This window comes from Arachis stenosperma, chromosome 8 (genome assembly GCF_014773155.1).
Source record: "Arachis stenosperma cultivar V10309 chromosome 8, arast.V10309.gnm1.PFL2, whole genome shotgun sequence".
NCBI lineage: Eukaryota > Viridiplantae > Streptophyta > Magnoliopsida > Fabales > Fabaceae > Arachis > Arachis stenosperma.
The window spans coordinates 580122-589049 of NC_080384.1; the positions used below are offsets into that span (position 1 = coordinate 580122).

Sequence of the window (8928 nt, forward strand, 5' to 3'; positions counted from 1 at the left end):
ATGAGTTTACTAGTCCTTGAGAAGAAAATTGAATCAAGGTTGTTTCATATTTTTTTTACATTTTTGTTATAAGTGTAGTAGAATAGGCTTATGTAGGTGATTTTTCATTTTCTCATTCCAATTTGGACAGAACACAGAAAGGAAAAAAACAAACAACTATATACCTTGATTCAGTCTTTGAGTATAATGGGACTTATATATAATCTTCACTATAAACTATGGTGGAATTGTTATTATAATCGAATCAATTATAGTCACCAATACTAATGAATTACATACCTAATTTATCTAGTACTCTAAAATTTGCACCAAGCTCAAAATCACTAAGCTTATACAAGTCTAGCCAAATTCTAAGTGATAATCCAATTTAAAAAAAAAGGAAAAATACCTAGATCCTACTACTAAAGATCAAGTATTAACATTCAGTTTCTAAGGGCTTGCTTAAATGGAAGCAATGGTCATAGCAACTACCAAGAGAAAACAATGAAATACTACTTCGCCACAACCAGAAAACTAACTTTGTTTAAAGCTTTATTTGAATTTGATTAATGTTGGATAACATTTTAAATTCCCTGGTCAATTCCCAATTCTACCACTACATTAAGAGTACAATAGAAGGAGGATAAAAACTATCCTGCTGAGACCAAATAACTCTCAAAAGAAATAAATAATAACTGTAGAAGGTAAAGACCAAATAATTTCTCCTATATTTCGGTAAGTTACCTAATGTGTCCAAAATTGTTTTCTAATACTCAGACTTATAATCATAAGATCATGGACACAATAAATTGGAGAACAAATATATTAGGAAGTTACAATTCAACTATCCAAGGCACATTGACTATTTTCAAATGTAGGACATACTCCAAAATTCCAAAAATTTGATAGAGACATCTTAGAACAGGAAAAGCAATAATCCTGAATTCAGTAACGATGCAATTCAATACCCTTTTTCCTCATTCATCATTCAACTGGTTCATCTACCTCAAAAACCTTCCTCAGTTTCTCTTCATCTGATTCAAAGACTTTCCTTGCCTGTTTCAGCTCTTCATTCATGGACAACAATTCTGTACATCGATTAAGTTTTGGCAAATCTTGTAGCAGTATAAGAAATTGGGATTAATCCTGAACAAAATGTTCAATCATGAATTGGATCAATGTTTATGGATACTTGAAAGTTGCAAAGTTGCAACAAATTCTGAAGTATTAGCCTCTTGACAGTACAGCTCTTTATATCATGCCTCAAAGCAATTGAAGACAAAATGGTGTTAAAGGCAAATCATAAGTGCATTTTCTTGGTAGTAAAAGCCATGGATTTGGTATTGACAACCGTTACATGATTTGACATGTTTGACTAGATTGTTATCTAACTACTCTCAATTATCAACTTCAGATTAAGACAACTCCATGTGAAATTCTTTTATGAACAAAGAAGTACCTTGCGAATCAAATAAAGGAAATCCTCAACAGATAGCTTCCCTCTCTGTGATCCAATATCTTGAGCTTTATGTACCTTCCGAAGGAAAAAATTTCAAAGCACAAAAATAAAAGGTCCAAATTAATCCACAACACTGTAATTCGGTTGAACAAGAACAATGAAAAAGTTAGGTTTAAAAAATAAATAAATTAGGTTACCAATTCCGTGACTTATTCCACAACAATATCCTCCGTAAGCGCCACACTTTCAGGAAGAGGCTAATTGTGCGAAGCATAAAAGAGATCAAAGTTTAGTATCCATTAACATTCACATCCCAAAAAGTAATTAAGAGATGTAATAAAAGGTTAGGACACTTACATTTGGATCATCTCCAAAGCCGTACATCATGTGCTGCACTGTTTTAGCAAGCATAAGAAAAATTATTAGTGACAGTTACATGCATAAAAGAAACTTTTTTCTTTTTCATCTTAAAAAGAAAAAGGAAAACAGAAAATTGCAAAAAAAAAAGGAGGTTGGATAGGAGTGGTTACTAACGTTCTTTTTGGAAGACTCCTCTTTTGCGCTTTGAAGAAGTTTCGGAAGGTTGAAAAGAAGCACTTCTTGGTTTCGACGAGCTTCCACCACCGGAACTGGTCATTCTTCCGCACAAGAAGAAGAAGGAATGAACGACGATGAGTTCAGATTTCTTCTTCAGATTCTCGTTTGGTGTGGATAGTTTTGGAGTACCTTCGGTGAAGATCCTGCACTCTTGAGAATTGAGATTCTCTCTTTCCAATTCACAAGTTGTTTTCTATGATAATCGGTAACAAATTCAACTCTGATCATTTTTAGCAACAAGAAAACTTAACTAAGTGATTACTCAGCAAGACAGCAACAAATGATGATAATCATTAACAAATTCATCTCGGTGATGATTTTCAGCAATAAAAAACTAGCTAATATTTTCAGCGACAAATTATTCAAGGTTCGGTGATGATAATCAGTAACAAATCATGTCACTGATGATTTTCAGAAAAAAAAACTTGTTCAGTGATATTTTCAGCAACAAATTCAACTGTCAGCAACAAAATCAGAGTGCAGTCATGAATTACAGCAACAGAACTGAAAAAGAAAGATCATAACAATTTGTTGGAACTCACCAAATCGGGGACAAGCTTGTGGTTGCGCGAAAGAAGCTAACGACGGCGGGGAGGAAGCTGACGGCGAGACTCGAAGCAAGAAGACCATCCCAGGGACCTGCTGGTTCTGCCGCCGGCGACGATGAGCGCAAGGAAGGCGCGCGACTGAGTGTGAGACGGTGACGAGACAGAGCGCGACGATTACCACCAGTAGGGACCTGCTGGTTCTGCCGAGAGGAAGGAGACGTTCAGGCTGAAGAGAAACGACGTCGTATGCTCGTATCGAGTGGGGGTAGAAAGGGAAAATCCTGGTGGGATTATGGCCTTATGGGTATCGATGGAGGAGAGAAGGGTGGGACTGAGAGTGTTGATGATGATAATGATCTGAGTTGGGTTTTTCTTTCTAGTCAAGTTCTATGACCAAAAATAAAAGGCAAACATCTCTTCACATTTTTAGATTTTTACATATCATATGCCAGGTCCAGTGATGTTTAGAATTGAAGGGGCTCTCTAATTCATTTGATAAATTTGTTACGGTACGATGATAAATTCATACGTACCGATACATTTAAAATATGGACAAATAACAATAAGACATGTGGAATTTATTTTCCACGTCAACATTTAATTTTTTTTTTAAATATATAGTATATCACCACTTTTACTAAAATACCCTTTTAATTAAATAAAAAAATATTTATTTATTTAATTTTATAAAAAGACTTAAACATCCTTCCTTTATTTGATTAGACAAAAATACTCTTTTAAATTAATCAAATTTTAGAATTCAATTAATCATAATTTTATAGTTTCAAATAATTAAAACAACAAAACAAAAATATATTAAGAAAACAAAAAACTAAAATTGTTCTTCATCTACTTTAAACATATTAAAAAAATAAAAAACCAAAATTGTTCTGGATTCAGAAACCTTCTCGTCTCTCTGCTCCTCGATCTCTCTTATCGTTTTGGATTAAACTATGTCATTTTCCCGAATGACCTTCCTTCCTCTTACCTTCAGTCTTCATTCCAAATCTCTATCTTAACATCTTCTCCCCAAATCAAAAAAGGAAGTTGAAATAGGAAACCCTAGCTTCTCCACCACCGCCGCAAGGACTGCCGCCGTCCGTCGCTCTCAGGCACTACCATCGTCGTCTGGTCGTCCATGCTTCTTCCTCCTTCAAGAATCGCAGCTTCTTCTTCCTCGAGCTCGGCGCGTCAGTTCCTGGTATTCATCTGCTCCATCGCGCTCCTACCGCCGTCCGTCGGACGCTCAGTCACCATCGTCTTCGTCTGGTCGTCGCAGATTCTTCCAACCCACCACCGTCTTCTGAGTTGTGTTCGTCGCCTGGCCTCTGTCTCCGTCACGATTATGCCCCTCTCTTCTCAGACTGCTCAGAAGAAAAACCTATCTCCATTCCAGTTTTCTTCCTTCGAGTTCAGAGAGCAGAAGCTCAACCAAGAAAAAAACCTTAGACTTCGACGGTCAGTTCACTGCTAACCTCTTCTGCATTTTTTATTTATGCCATGTTCAATGATTATTTGATTACTGAATATTTGAATGTTTTGTGTTTTAATTTTTTATTGAATGATTATTTGATTACTAATGAGCTCTAGTTCTGTTGTGTTGCTATTTTTGTGTGTTGTGATATTTTTTGAATGATCTTCTGCTGTGGTGCTGTTTTGTGTGTTGCTGTGTTGCTTTTTTATGTGTTCTTTATTTTTTATTGACATGCATTGAGTGATATCACCACTGTAACTTAACTACTTGCTCTGTTGATGTCCTTTTGATTTCTGAATGTCATGCCACTTGTTATGTTGTATAATCTGATTTAAACGCTTTTGATTCTCTTTGGTTCTTTTCGGAGGCCAAATCTGTGCATTTTTACAGTTTTGAAATACCTTAGTCTTGTGGATACCTTAATCCATAGGGGTTCAGTTGACGTAATTGTTGTTGACAGTGTAAGTATGCAGCTCCCTTTTGATTTAATTAATACTTTCCTTGGTTCCCATTGTAACTTGTCTAGGATTATATCGGTAGTGGTGGCTGCACTTAAGTACTTATCTATTATAGGATTTGCCAAATCAGTATAAGAACTAGAAAATTTTCACCAATAGAATGTGATTTTAGCCAGTATTATTATTTAGTTCTACTTAGTTATGGTAATAACTCAAAATAGCCTTCTTATAAAAAGATTCATCAGCACTAGAAATTTTTTGATTGATTCTGTTTTTATTCATGTTCAAAGATATATGTGTCTACTTGTATTATATAGCATTTCTGGGTTGGTTATAAGTGAGGAAAGATTTGTGATGGGGAAAATTGGAAACTGTTCATCAATGGATTCTCTTTTTAGCTCATACCTAGGGCCAAATTTTAGATTTTGAAATTTGTACTTATAAATCTTTCACTGACTTACTAGTCCGACTTGACAGTGTGAAAGAATGAGCGAATTTAATGTTCCTCTGATGTCTTTCTTTTTACTTCCTCCATTTTATTTGGGTATATGTCTACTAAATTTTCTGTCTTTACATTCACAGGTGGCTGCTCTTGTTCCTAAAGGGGAGCTTGATGGTGAAATGGGGGATGCACACATGGCAATGCAGGCTAGGTTGATGAGCCAGGCCCTTCGGAAATTAAGCCACTCCTTGTCAGTTTCTCAATGTATATTGATTTTTATAAACCAGGTATGAGTTAAAACCCAGTAATTGCACTGTTGTCAGTCTTGTGTGAATATTTTTAATTTTAACCTTAGCAACTTAGCCAATACAGAAAACTTGTTTTTTTGGTGTTTTTGTTTTGTGTGGGGGGGGGGTTACTCTGCTATCTACCAATTTGATCTTGGTCTGTAACTATTTTTTTGCTGAGGGATGTTCTGCCATATACTATCATATTTTATTGGCGATTCTACAAAAAACAAAAAAGAAAAAAAATGTATTATTTTTTTAGTGTGTGTTTTCTGTGGGGTAAACGTGTACCTTTCTTCAAGTTACTAGGGGATTTGTATCTTCCATTAATGGGAATTGCTTTCTATGTGTCTCTAGGTAAGGTCAAAGCTTTCTACTTTTGGTGGATTCGGTTGGCCCCAGGAAGTTACTTGTGGTGGCAATGCATTGAAATTCTATGCATTGGTGCGGCTAAATATTAGAAGAATAGGGTTTGTGAAGAAAGTGGAAGAGGTAATCAACCATTGATTATTCTGCTGTGATTCTTCCTACTTTCAAACCTTGCAGTTTGAACTTTCAAATAATGCCTACGTGATAAATATGTAAACGCAGTTTTGCTGGAATCAGCACTGTTCTGAGGGACTTGAGATTGATTTGGATTATTGCATCTTCTGCCATGAATGTTTGTCCTTTTGGCTTTTATTTACAGATTTTGGGAATCCAGGTACTTGTCAAGGTTGTGAAGAACAAGCTTGCCCCTCCATTTAAAACTGCTGAGTTTGAGCTTCAATTTGGCAAGGGTATAAATAGAGAATGTGAGATCATAGACTTGAGTGTAAAACACAAAATCATCCTAAAGGCCGGTGCTATATATTACTTCAATGATAAGAATTTCTGTGGTAGGGATGCTTTTAAGAGTTTCCTGGCCGAGAATCATAGTGCATTTGAAGAACTTCAAATGAAACTCAGGCAGAAGCTTTTTGATGATACCGAGGTGGAAAAGGAACAAGATTCAGATGTGACTAGTGATGTCAAAGAAGAAATTACAACAACACTCGAGTCTACCGATGAAGAATCCTCAACTGCTGTCGAAGCTTGATCTTATGAATTATGATGCACTCGAGCAACCATGTCGACCAATGTGATTTATGTATGATGTAGCTTGACGAATCGGAAGCAAAAAATGTTCAACTCAAATCAACAAGGCTCACAGAAATGATGTATATGCCTAAAATCCTTGTTGGTTGGTTTGGGATCACATCATTCTTGGGGTCAAATATTGTAAGTTTTGCACATTTCCCTTGTAAATTGAACCTTTTTGGGGTAGTTGTCATACTATATAGGCCGAGTCATATGGCGCATTAGTAATATTTATAATTTATAATACAATGATTATCTATGGAGGATGATATGAACTCATACCGTGCCCCTTGGGAACTACCAGGGGAGCTGTTGGTGGTCATGGAATCAAGGTGCTTCCACCTCTACACTGGGGATTCTATCTTTGATTATCTATCATAAATATCAAAAAGGGTGTTTTTGTAATTTCATCTTTTTGTGATTACAACATTTAGCTCAGTTCAGTTGAACAATGGATGAAAATAATGTAATGTTGCTGCTCTATGTTGAGCTTTCTTATCTGATTCTGACTTATGAAAATACTGTTAGTGTTCTTTTTAAAGGAGACAACCTATATACTTTTTGGTTGAAATACATATAGTTATAGTTCAGATAATTAGTAAATCTGTTAAGAACTCACAATTTTCTTAAATTATCATTCAGATACAACAAAAGCCAAAAATAAAATTAGTCAACAAATGGGATGCAATAACTTTCTTTCATTCATCTAAATTTTTACACTTTCTAAGGAATAATATAAGGAAGAGAGCAAAATGGACAATCTTCAAAACAAAAAGAAAGAGCCTTCTTTACAAAATTTGTCTCAACTAATCTATGTCAGTCTCTATGAGCAAAATTTACTGCCCACTTAATCTATGTCAGAGTCTATATATGCTTCTCAGAGTCTCTAATACATATTGGTTCATTTAATCTATGTATGTAACACCTCTGCACTTCTCAGAGTAACAGCCATGGCAAGTTTATAACTATTTCTCTGACGCTGTATAACTATTTCTCTGACGCCGTACATCCGATGGCTCTATTTGTAGAAGAATATGGGAAACACAAGCTGGCCCTTTTCCTTCTGACACTCGAGGATCTTGGCACCTTCATCTAGACACCACACTGAAGCTGCATATATAGTTCTCAGAGAAAATGCAAATTAATAACCCAAAGTGAAGAATAAAAGCTAATTTATGACGACAAATTATTTGAACAAAACTAAACTGACCATAGCATACTTGTTGTGTTTTAGCAGTCCAGTTCAGCTGCAAATGTTGCCACCTTTGTCAAGTGGCTTGAGAACAGAACATATGTGAAAACAAGTCTCTTGTGATCGCCCTCTCCATATCTGGAAAGATACAAATTAGAAATAAGATTTGCACCAGAAACCAAATATAACTATCCCAAAAATGAAAAACATCATGGAAATATGAAGTATATGATTTTAATACCTAAAATTTTATGATAGATATCTCCTAGAAGATTGTCCAGTTCTCTTGTTTTTGGTGTACGATAAAAGTATCTTTTTGTCTCTGCATCTGCGTCACAAAACTATATTTGAAATTAACGTTGTCCAAATAGAACATATCAATTACATAAATTTGTTTACCGGGTGCAAACATCAACATACTGTGTATTCCCAATCCACAAGCTTCTCCAGAGTGGTTTCTTCAAGTTTTTCTTCAAAGATACACATCAAATATCCTATATTGAACACAATTTTACAGTAACAAACAATAATCAAAGCTAAATTAAATTTCAATCACTAGTACAGGAGAATCTCCATCACAATATATTTAATTCTACATCAAATATAGCCACATCAAATCTGAAAAACTACAGGTGAAATTAGCCGTTAGACTGTGATTGGCGACTTTAAAGCATTAACATTTATTAGCTCTGTTCACTTTCTTTTACCATGATGCCCACAACTTTGGCTGCGGAATAGGCAAGGTTAAAAAAACCGGATCGATCATCAAACTGCTCTAGTCACTGGTTTACTGGTTTATTGGTCTAACCGGTCCAACCGAAAAAATCGTTTTAGAATAGAATAATAAATAAATTATAAATACACATCCTAAAATATAATTATAAGACGCAAATTATAGGTAACATAAACAATGTCATTAAGTCTATCATGCTCCAATCTATTTCTTCTTTTTGTATGAATTTGGTCAAAAAGACTCCAATTTCTCTCACACCCAGAAGAAGCATATGCTTGGCTAAGAACTATATATACTGCAATGTTTCATAAGGCCTAAACATTAAAACGAAGGTAATAATAATAATGCTACAACTTGATTCATAAAATCAGATAAAACGAAGGTAATAATAATAGTCAACATGATACTGTTAGGGCAGAAAAGCGATAAACAAAACAATGTAAAATCAGATAACCATACCTTATCAATTGAAGGTGACAACAGGAAAAAAGAGGGAGAAGAAACGATCAACAATAATCAGTAAGCCTGCAACCATGAGAAACTGAATTTACATGAGAATAGGGATTAAATTTGGTGAAAGGAGAAATTGAACAAAAAATTTCTGAAAAAGATGGAGGAACCACCAAATTCATTGATAGCT

At 35.1% G+C, this 8928-nt stretch overlaps 1 long non-coding RNA gene and 1 pseudogene across 1 annotated transcript; one reads left to right on the top strand and one right to left on the bottom strand.

Annotated features, from left to right (window-relative positions):
• Positions 1–963: 963 nt before the first annotated feature.
• On the bottom strand, positions 964–2075 carry LOC130943475 (transcription initiation factor TFIID subunit 13-like; annotated as a pseudogene).
• A 2414-nt stretch (positions 2076–4489) lies between these two features.
• Positions 4490–5650, top strand: LOC130943985 (uncharacterized). Its single transcript, XR_009071931.1, has 3 exons — positions 4490–4518; positions 5098–5244; positions 5602–5650. It is a non-coding gene; the product is annotated as an uncharacterized LOC130943985 (long non-coding RNA).
• The last annotated feature ends 3278 nt before the right edge of the window (positions 5651–8928 follow it).